Source organism: Nyctereutes procyonoides, unplaced genomic scaffold (genome assembly GCF_905146905.1).
Source record: "Nyctereutes procyonoides isolate TBG_1078 unplaced genomic scaffold, NYPRO_anot_genome, whole genome shotgun sequence".
NCBI classification, from domain to species: Eukaryota; Metazoa; Chordata; class Mammalia; order Carnivora; family Canidae; genus Nyctereutes; species Nyctereutes procyonoides.
In genome coordinates, this window is record NW_026575125.1 from 73,398,336 (window position 1) to 73,408,055 (window position 9,720).

Here is a 9,720-nt window from a genome sequence, read left to right on the forward strand (position 1 = left end):
GGTGGGTGGGGGATGGGCTAAATAGGTAATGGGTATTAAGGAGGGCACAGTGTTGAGCACTGGGTATTACATGTAAGTGATGAATCAATAAATTCTACTCCTGAAACCAATATTATGTTATATGTTAACTAACTAGAATTTAAACAAAAATTTGAAAAAAAAGTTTTTCTAATGCTTTTGGGAAGGTGCTTGTGAATTAAAAGTACATAAATAATGCTGTTAAATTTAAAATATTTTCATTCATAATTTTTAAAAGTAATCAGGACATTTTGCTAGATATTGACAGGCATAGGTCCAAGATTTAGGATAAAGTATATACCATGAACTTAATAACTATTCTCTATCTCTTTTCCTTCTACTCTTTTTCTTTCCCTCTTTTAATATCAAGAGATTGTTCTTGATATATATGGCCCTGGGCCATCCATAAACCTAAAAAAGGCAGTATGATTGGTGAACTAATGTGCATTCTGCAGTGAGGGCTCCTGGTTTCTGGAGAATCCTAACACCTTGATACACTGAGTCACAAGATAAGGGGGTAGTTTAAATGCCCATGCTTCTAATACCTTTTCATGTGGCCCACCTTCATTAACCCCCTTCTGTAGACTGCCTGCCCAGAGAAGCTTCTTAATGATGTGATTTATTCTAACTCAATGAGCAGAGAATGAAAGAAACAAAGGAAATCTATTTTGCAGTTGGCTGGTCATTCAAAACCATCCTACCTTAAAATGTCAGCTAATTAGGAGATGGTGGGAGAGTTTTTGCTTGCATACTTAGACCTTATTATTTGGACCTTATAGTGATTATTAATTTATACTTCAACAAAATAAACCAAAATTATATCACACACCTAATTTTATTTGAAGACTGAATTTCTATTTCTCTCACTCTAGCCAGACATTTGATTCATAATGTCCAAAATCACAGGAACAATTGCCAAATTAGTGTTTTCTCAATTAAGTACTTACCAGTTCTCTTTAATTCCTTTGTGGTCTTTGAAGCTGGAATAATCTTTGGATATATTTAACTCTCAACTTACAATTGAGCAGAAAGCTGAGAGAGTAAAGTATGTTTGAAAAACGATGACTGGAAGAGACTCCATGGCTACAGACTCCAAACACAGAGACAGTAGCTTCTCTGTTCTTTAGAGAAAAAGACATATGCAAAGGAAAACTGCATTCAGGATGACACCTTTGATTAAAATTCACTGAGTATTTACTATGTGCCAGGCACTTCTCTAAATATTCTACAATCTGTATCATATATATTTCACAAATACTGTATGAAAATTATATTTTTCACATAAGAAAAATGCATAAAGAAGTTAAGAGACAGGGGCACCTGGGTAGCTCATTTGATCAGGCCACCAGACTCTTGCAGCTCAGGTGATGATCTCAGGGTCCTGGGATCCAGCCCCTTAGGGCTTCTAACTCAAGATCCTTTCCCTTTCCCTCTCTTTCTGTCCTCCCCCACTCCTCACTTTCATATGTGTTTTCTCTCTCTCAAATAAATAAATAAATAAATAAATAAATAAATAAATAAATAACATCTTTTTTAAAAAGAGAGAAAGAGGGATCCCTGGGTGGCGCAGCGGTTTGGCGCCTGCCTTTGGCCCAGGGCGCGATCCTGGAGACCCGGGATCGACTCCCACGTCGGGCTCCCGGTGCATGGAGCCTGCTTCTCCCTCTGCCTGTGACTCTGCCTCTCTGTCTCTCTCTGTGTGACTATCATGAATAATTAAATAAAATCTTTAAAAAAAAATAAAAAGAGAGAAAGATTAAGTGACTTCTTCAGAGTCATACACATAACAATAAAATCAAGGTTTGTACCTATGCAGTCTGACTATAGAACCCTTCTTACAAGAAACATAAGATCACAAATATTCTTGCACATTAATAAAGACAAGTAATGAGAAAATACACTAGATGATTAATGGAATACATGACTATAGACAAAGGACTAAACTCAGTCTCTGGCAATAAATGATTAAGTCATCCTATAACCAAATTTTCTTCAAGAAGAGAAATATAGACACACACACACACATATACACACATCAAAGAGTTTGGAAATAAGGCTTCCCTCTGAAAGTTAAACAAGTAAAAGCCAGCCACAATGGATGTGACAAAATAGACTATAGGACAGGAGGGACTTGCTTGCTCAAGTATGTCAGCAGAATATGCACACATCCAACATGCTAGTCAAGGTTGAGGGACCAGCCCTGGGGACCAGCCAGATAAAGGGGAAGAAAGAGTGCATTCCAGGCAGAAGGGACAACATGTACCAAAGTTAGGAGGTGAGATAGAGAATGATACATTCAGGGATCATTAATAAGCTCAGTATGTCCAAAACAGTGAAGGAGTAGGCAGGAATGGGGCTGTGGAAGGCCTTGCCTGCCCATAAAGTTGTTTGGCCTTATTCCCAGTGTAGTGGCAAGCTAGGCATTGAGATATTTTAAGTCAGATGTGAAGGAACTCAAATTTGAGGGAGATCACTTTGGCTGCAGAGTGTGTTGGAACCACTCTCAGCCCCACCCTCTAGCGTGGGTAGACCAGTTTAGGAGGCTGTTGCTATCATCCAGGAGAGAGATGATTGGGCTAGGTTGGCAGAAGTGATAACCAGGAAATGTGGACTGATGAGAGACATTTCAGAGGTAAATGGATGGGATGTGGGGGTGCAGTGGAGAAGGAAGTCTGGCTTGGGCAGTGGAGTGGGTTGTTAGTGCCCTTCACTGAGAGTGAGACCCCTTGGAAGAGGAGAGGAGGAGAAAGGGGAAGAAGAGGAACAGTTGGAGGAGGAGGAGGAGGAGGAGGAGGAGGAAGAGGAGGAGCTCAAGTTGGGAAAAGCTGAATTTTAGGAGCCAGTGAGTTGTCCAAATGGAGCTCTTCACTGACCAGTTGATCACATGGATCTGGACTTCGGGTGCAAGATAAAAGATGTGGGTATCATCAGCCTACAGACCCTGAGGGTGAACCAGCTGGCTAGAAGAAGCCAGATTATGGAAATGGAGAAGGGAAATGGGAAGCAGGAGAAAACCAGAGGCTCAGACAGCAGAGGCCAAATGTATATCACATGGTGTGGAAAAAGAGAACTTTTGTGACATCCCACATCAATGTCATTTCTTTCCTTGCTACTTTGGTTTCCTATCTATGTGTGTCTGTGTGTCTGGAGGTGGGGTGGGCTGGGTTGGGAGTGTGTGATACTTTCATACTCCTTGTATTCTTGGGGCCTTTGAGGGCTCTTGGTGTTCTTCCTCTTTTCAGGAAGGCAATTTCCTTTTTTCCTCCCTCTTTCAGGCTGTTTGTGCAATTCTGTCTGCCAGAGCCTGCTGGTGGGGCCCTCCTAGACATGTTCATTAAGATGCAGCATAATCTAGTGGTAAAGAGCCTGGGTTTGGTGTCTGAGTCCTGATGGTTGTCATGGTTACCCAGTCATTAACATGGCTAACAAGTAATGCTGGAGAAGCAGGCCATTGCCTGGGTCTTGGGAATCCTTTAGTCCCCAGCTGTATTGATTCAATTGATTTTCTGTAATGAGTACAATTCATTTTATTCTTTTAAATACTGAATTATGCCTTTTAACAATAAAAAGATGCTGCATAAAGAGAGAAAAGTAAAATGAATTATATGGAAAATTTCAACATAAAATAACTTTAATAATAAGATAGTAGTGACATTCCCAAGGACTCAAGTACCTGGTTTTATCATCTGACTCTCATTCCAATGTTTTGTCTATCAGGTCATGATTGTGCTTTGTGGCCCTATAGTATCTTAATAGTCTGAGGTTCAATCACAACACTGACATCTAGTTCATGTGCATCCCCTAAAGGAAATAGGAAATCACCCTGTACTAATGATACATGTGAATTGGAGAATATTTAGAAAATACAAATAAAAGAAAAGAAAATACAAATGAATGCTGCTTGGAGTTTAAAGTCAGAATGGCAGCTTGAACATCACAGAATGGGAATCCTGAGAGGGAAGGTAGGAAGGTAGAAGTAAAGCAAAGAGAGACTGCTACTTTAACCTCCAGACAGAGCTTTCCAGAAGTTTGCATAGCCTAAGAAATACATCAGGGACAGGCAGCATCTGCTGAGATTTTCTCTAGGCAAGTCAGCCAGGCCTCTAGTCTATGGTATCCATTTCTCCTCCCCATCCTCCTCTTCCCTCTCCCCACTCCCTCTGCCCACCCTCCTTTCCCTTCCTTCTCCTCCTCTCTTCCTCATCAGCTTACTCCTCCCACAATATACACAAAGCAGAGTAGGAACAACTACCATGGTCTGTTCAGAGCAGGCAGGGAGCCATCTCAGTCTTAAGGAATCTTCCATTCTCAACTAAAGAGAATGGGTGTGTGTGCGCATTCAAGGCTTAAAGAAAAAATAGGATCTTGTTGACAGCTTTTGTATTGTAAAAGCTATACTTGCTCATTGAGAAAAACATGTAGGATTTACTACAGATAAAATAGGATCAGGTTTGCAGCTTCTTTCTGATTATAGAAGTTATATTTCTTCATTGAGAAAAATCTATAGGATTCAGAAAAGATAAAGGAGAAAATACAATTTACTTAGAAACCTATAATTTAGATGTTCAGTTGTGTTTCTGTAGGTTTGTTCATACTTTAAAATTTTCTAAGCACAAATATATATGTACATACAATTTTAATTTTAAATTACATTTACATTTTAAATTTAGCCATAAGTTGTAAATATCTTTCAATGTGAGCAAATATATTTGTACTTTATTTTGTAAAACAAAATTTTTTCATGCTTCTAATTTTAATCCCTATTTATCTGATTTCAAAGGTAAAAATCCTTGTAAAAATCAAATGAGGGACACCTGGGTGGCTCAGCGGTTGAGCATCTGCCTTCAGCTCAGGGTGTGATCCTGCGGTCCTGGGAATAAGTCCTACATCGGGTTCCCTGCATGGAGCCTGCTTCTTCCTCTGCCTCTGTCTCTGCCTCTCTCTCTCTCTCTCTCTTTCTCTGTGTGTGTGTGTGTGTCTCTCATGAATAAATAAATAAAATCTTTTAAAAAATCAAATGAAATAGAACTGTATAACACAGGTAATAAGATTGTCTTTGCGTCTCCTTCACCTGTCAAATCTGTGGAAATATTCTCTATTTATAGCTTAGAGAACATTCCTTCAGAAGAATCTTCTTTAGGGAAGCACACATATTTCTATTGCAAAAATGAGACCATACTAAAACATATTATTCTACACATATCTTTCTAATTCTATCACACACCTACAAATGTGTGCAGGTTGCTCCTTTTACTTAGCAATGAACTGTGAACATATTTCAAGTCAATAAATATATTTTACATCATTTTATGAATCACTATTCAATAAGATTTCCTCCTTAGTTAAAAATTTTAACTAAGATTTTTTTCTGATTACAAACTATATATGCTTGCTGCAAAAATTCAAATGATACAAAATTATTTAAATTAAGAAGGGAGATTTTCCTGTATATCTCTCCCCTCCCTTTTCAAGGCAGCTCTTCCTGTTATTTTCTTTGCAAAATATCAACCTCTCATTCTGTCTCATTCTCTGTGTGTGAGCACGTGTGCGGAAAAGGATCATATAGGGTATATGGTGTAGCAACTCGCTTTTTTTTCTTAACAGTATATATTAGATATCTTTCCATGACAATACATATAGTTCCACCTAATTTCCTTTAATCTAGTCAGATGAATGTGTACATCTTTTAATTTAACCAATCAGTTATATATGTGTTTTAGGTCCTTTTAAAATTGTTCACTGTTGGCTGGAGGGAGGGGAGCCTGAGCCTCTTAGTAGTGATAAGCAATCATGAGACTGTGGATGATTTAGTCCAGCAAAATTTCCAGTTGGGAACGTGCATCCTTCAGACTCAGACCCCAAATGGTACAGTGGGAGATGCTACAGAATCTTGACAACCCATTTCAGGATCAGCTGCATCAGCTCTACTCAGATAGCCTGCCAGTGGACATTCGACAACACTTGGCTATCTGGATTGAAGATCAGAACTGGCAGGAGGCTGCCCTGGTCAATGATGATTCCAAGGCGAACATGCTGTTCTTCTACTTCTTGGACCAACTGAAGTATGAGTGTGGCCGCTGCAGCCAGGACCCTAAGTGCTTTTTATTACAGCACAACTTGCGAAAATTCTATCGGGATATTCAGGCCCTTCCCCAGGGCCCTACCCAGTTAGCTGAGATGATCTTCAATCTCCTTCCGGAAGAAAAAAGAATTCTGACCCAGGCTCAGAGGGCTCAGTTGGAGCAAGGAGATCCAGCCCTCAAAACACCTGTAGAAAGCCAACAGGATGAGATTGAATCCTGGATCCTGGAATTAAAGGCTATGATGGAGAGGCTGGTGAAATCCATCTCCCAACTGAAAGACCAGCAGGATGTCTTCTGCTTCTGATATAAGATCCAGGCCCAAGCAAAGAAATTCTCCTTAGACCCCCATCAGATGAGACAGCACCAGCTTCAGCAGGAAACTCTCAATGAACTGGACAGAAGGAGAAAGGAGGTACTGGATGCCACCAAAGCATTGCTAGGCCGATTAACTACCCCTATTGAGCTACTGCTGCCTAAATTGGAGGAATGGAAAGCCCAGCAGCAGAAAGCCTGCATTGGAGCCCCTCAGGAAGGAGGACTGGAACAGATGGGAAAGTGGTTCACAGCTGGAGCCAAGCTGTTGTTCCACCTGCACCAGCTATTGGAGGAGCTGAAGGGATTAAGTCACCTGGTTAGCTATCAGGATGACCCTCTGACCGCAGGGGTCGACCTGCGGAAGGCCCAGGTCATGGAGTTGCTACAGCGCCTGCTCCACAGAGCCTTTGTGGTAGAAACCCAGCCCTGCATGTCCCAAACTCCCCACTGACTCCTCATCCTCAAGACAGGCTCCTGGTGAGACTCCAGGAAGGCAATGAGTCACTGACTGCAGAAGTCTCCATTGACAAGAATCCCCAATCACAAGGCTTCCGGAAGTTCAACATTCTAACCTCAAACCAGAAAACCCTGACCCCTGAGAAGGGGCAGAGTCAGGGCCTAATTTGGGACTTCAGTTACCTGACTCTGGTGGAACAACATTCAGGTGGCCCAGGAAATTGCTGCAATAAGGGCATGCTGGGTGTGACAGAGGAACTGCACATTATCAGTATTACAGTCAAATACACCTACCAGGGTCTGAAGGAGGAGCTGAAAACGGACACCCTCCCTGTGGTGATTATTTCCAATATGAACCAAGTTTTCATTGCCTGGGCCTCAGTTCTTTGGTTCAATCTGTTTAGCTCAAACCCCCAGAATCAGCAGTTCTTCTCCAGCCCTCCCATGGCACCCTGGAGCTTGCTGGGCCCTGATCTCAGTTGGCAGTTCTCCTATGTTGGCCGAGGCCTTGACCCAGACCAGCTGAACATGCTGAGGGACAAGATCTTTGGTCAGAACTCTAGGACTGAGGGCGCATTGTTATCCTGGGCCAGCTTCACTAAGCGAGAGAGCCCTCCCGGCAAGCTACCGTTCTGGACGTGGTTAGACAAAATTCTGGAGCTGGTACATGACCACTTGAAGGATCTCTGGAATGATGGACGCATCATGGGCTTTGTGAGCTGGAGCAAGGAACATAGCCTGCTGAAGAAGACCATCTCCGGCACCTTTCTCCTGAGCTTCAGTGAAACATCAGAAGGGGGCATCACCTGCTCCTGGGTGGAACACCAGGATGATGATAAGGTGCTCATCAACTCTCTGCAACCCTTCACCAAGGAAGTGCTACATACAGTCTCTCCCACTGACCAAAATCATTCGCCACTACCAGCTGCTTATCGAAGAGAACATACCTGAGAACCCACTGTGCTTCCTCTACCCCGTAAGCCCCCGGGGATAAGGCTTTTGAGTGCTACTACCAGGAGAAAGTTAATCTCGAAGAATGGAGGAAATACCTGAAACATAGGCTCATTGTGGTCTCTAACAGACAGGTAGATGAGCTGCAACAACTGTTGGAGCTTAAGCCAGAGCCAGAAGCAGAGTCCTTTGAGCTAGAGATGGGACTAGCCCCATTGCCACAGTAAGAGCCATGCCTGGAGTTAGAGCCACTGATAGCGGCTGGGCTGGATCTGGGGCCACCACTGGAGCCCATGCTGGAGCCTAAGCTAGACGTGGTACCCCAGGGAGTGTTAGAGCCAGACTTGGGACCAGAGCTGAGGCTGGAGCCTCTCCCAGACTCTGCATCACAGGCAGTTCCAGAGCCAGATCTGCCCCATGATCTGAGACACTTGAACACTGAGGAAATGGAAATTTTCAGAAACAGTATGAAGATTGAGGAAATCATGCCAAATGGTGACCCACTATTGGTTGGCCAGAACACCATGGATGAGGCTTACATCTTCCACTCCAGCCATTTCTACACGGATGGACCTTTGATTCCTTCTGACTACTAGGAACTACATTTCCTGTTCTTCCTGTATTTTTTTGTCCCTGCTACCCCCTATATCATGATGTTGCTCTCTAAGAATGGAAAACCCATTCAAAGCTGGTTAAGTTAACTCTGGGTTTTAGAGTGGAAAGTAAAACCATACTACGGGTATGAAAGAGGCGCCAATGAATCAGAATAGATGTTAGTGATGGCTCTAACTAGGATTTTAGGCCAGCTGCTGTTTTGGGAGGTACAGGAGTTCTGAGGGTAGGCCAGGACAGTTAGGAGGTACTTAGAGGGCTCAGGCACTTGGAGTGGCTTCTTTCCAATGTGGGAGGAACGTCAACATTCGAATAGTTGGTAAAGCTAATGTGGTGGTGCCCACAGCATTGGCCATTGGTAGGGAACAGAGACATGTGATGGGATTCCATTTCTCTCTTCTGGTTCCCTCATGGCTAGAATAATCTTTTCCTTCCTTCTTCCCCTCACTCCTGATTCAAGTCCTAAATTCCTTTGTTTCTGCCAGATTGAGAGCTTTCTGCTTCAGCCCATCATGTGAAGCTCCCCTCAAAAGAAGGGAATAGGAGATAAACCTCCTCTGCTTAACAGTCTCCTCCCCTGCCTCCCAAGCTGGCCACACCCATTCCTTCTCCTAAAATGATCCTGCCAATCTAATATGCCTGTGAAGCTTTGCACAATAATTCTGTCTAGTCTCCACTTCCTCACTGCTTAGGAGACCAACTGTTACTCTTGGAGGTCAAGGATGGTGGAGTTGCTGGGCATTTAGGAATCGCTTTTTATAGTATAGGTAGAATTTGATATTTTTACAGAGCAAGATCTTGCTCTGCATCTTAGATATTTCTCTGTTAAGATATCATTCATTCTTTTGTGCAATATATTGTTTATCTGAAAGGAGAGTTTCTGTTCCTTGGGTGTGGACCTGGGCAAAAACCAGGTTCCTGGAACTTAGAACCTTGAATGTTTTTCATGGGGCTCCAGACAATCTCACACATTAGTCATTCCCAGGGAACCCCAGGACAACTGCCTTTGTTCTAAAATATGTTTCTAGTATGACTTGAGATGAACAGAAGTGAGGCCCTGCACATGGGGCTGTTTTCTGGCTGGTATGTTAGAGGAATAGTCCTGTTCAGAAAGAGGCCCTTCTGAGCAGATGCGGCTAATAAACTTTGTGCTGACCTAAAAAAAAAATTGTTCACTGTTACATACTGTGATTAAGTGAATATTCTCACATATATTTTTACTTAAGTATGCCCATTATTTTTGTGTGATAAATTTTTATGAAATTGGTGTCTAAAAGGTCATGCA

General features: G+C 42.4%; 1 pseudogene; it reads left to right on the forward strand.

Moving 5' to 3' along the window:
• The first annotated feature begins 5,880 nt into the window (after positions 1 to 5,880).
• LOC129518375 (signal transducer and activator of transcription 2-like) lies at positions 5,881 to 8,445 on the forward strand (annotated as a pseudogene).
• The last annotated feature ends 1,275 nt before the right edge of the window (positions 8,446 to 9,720 follow it).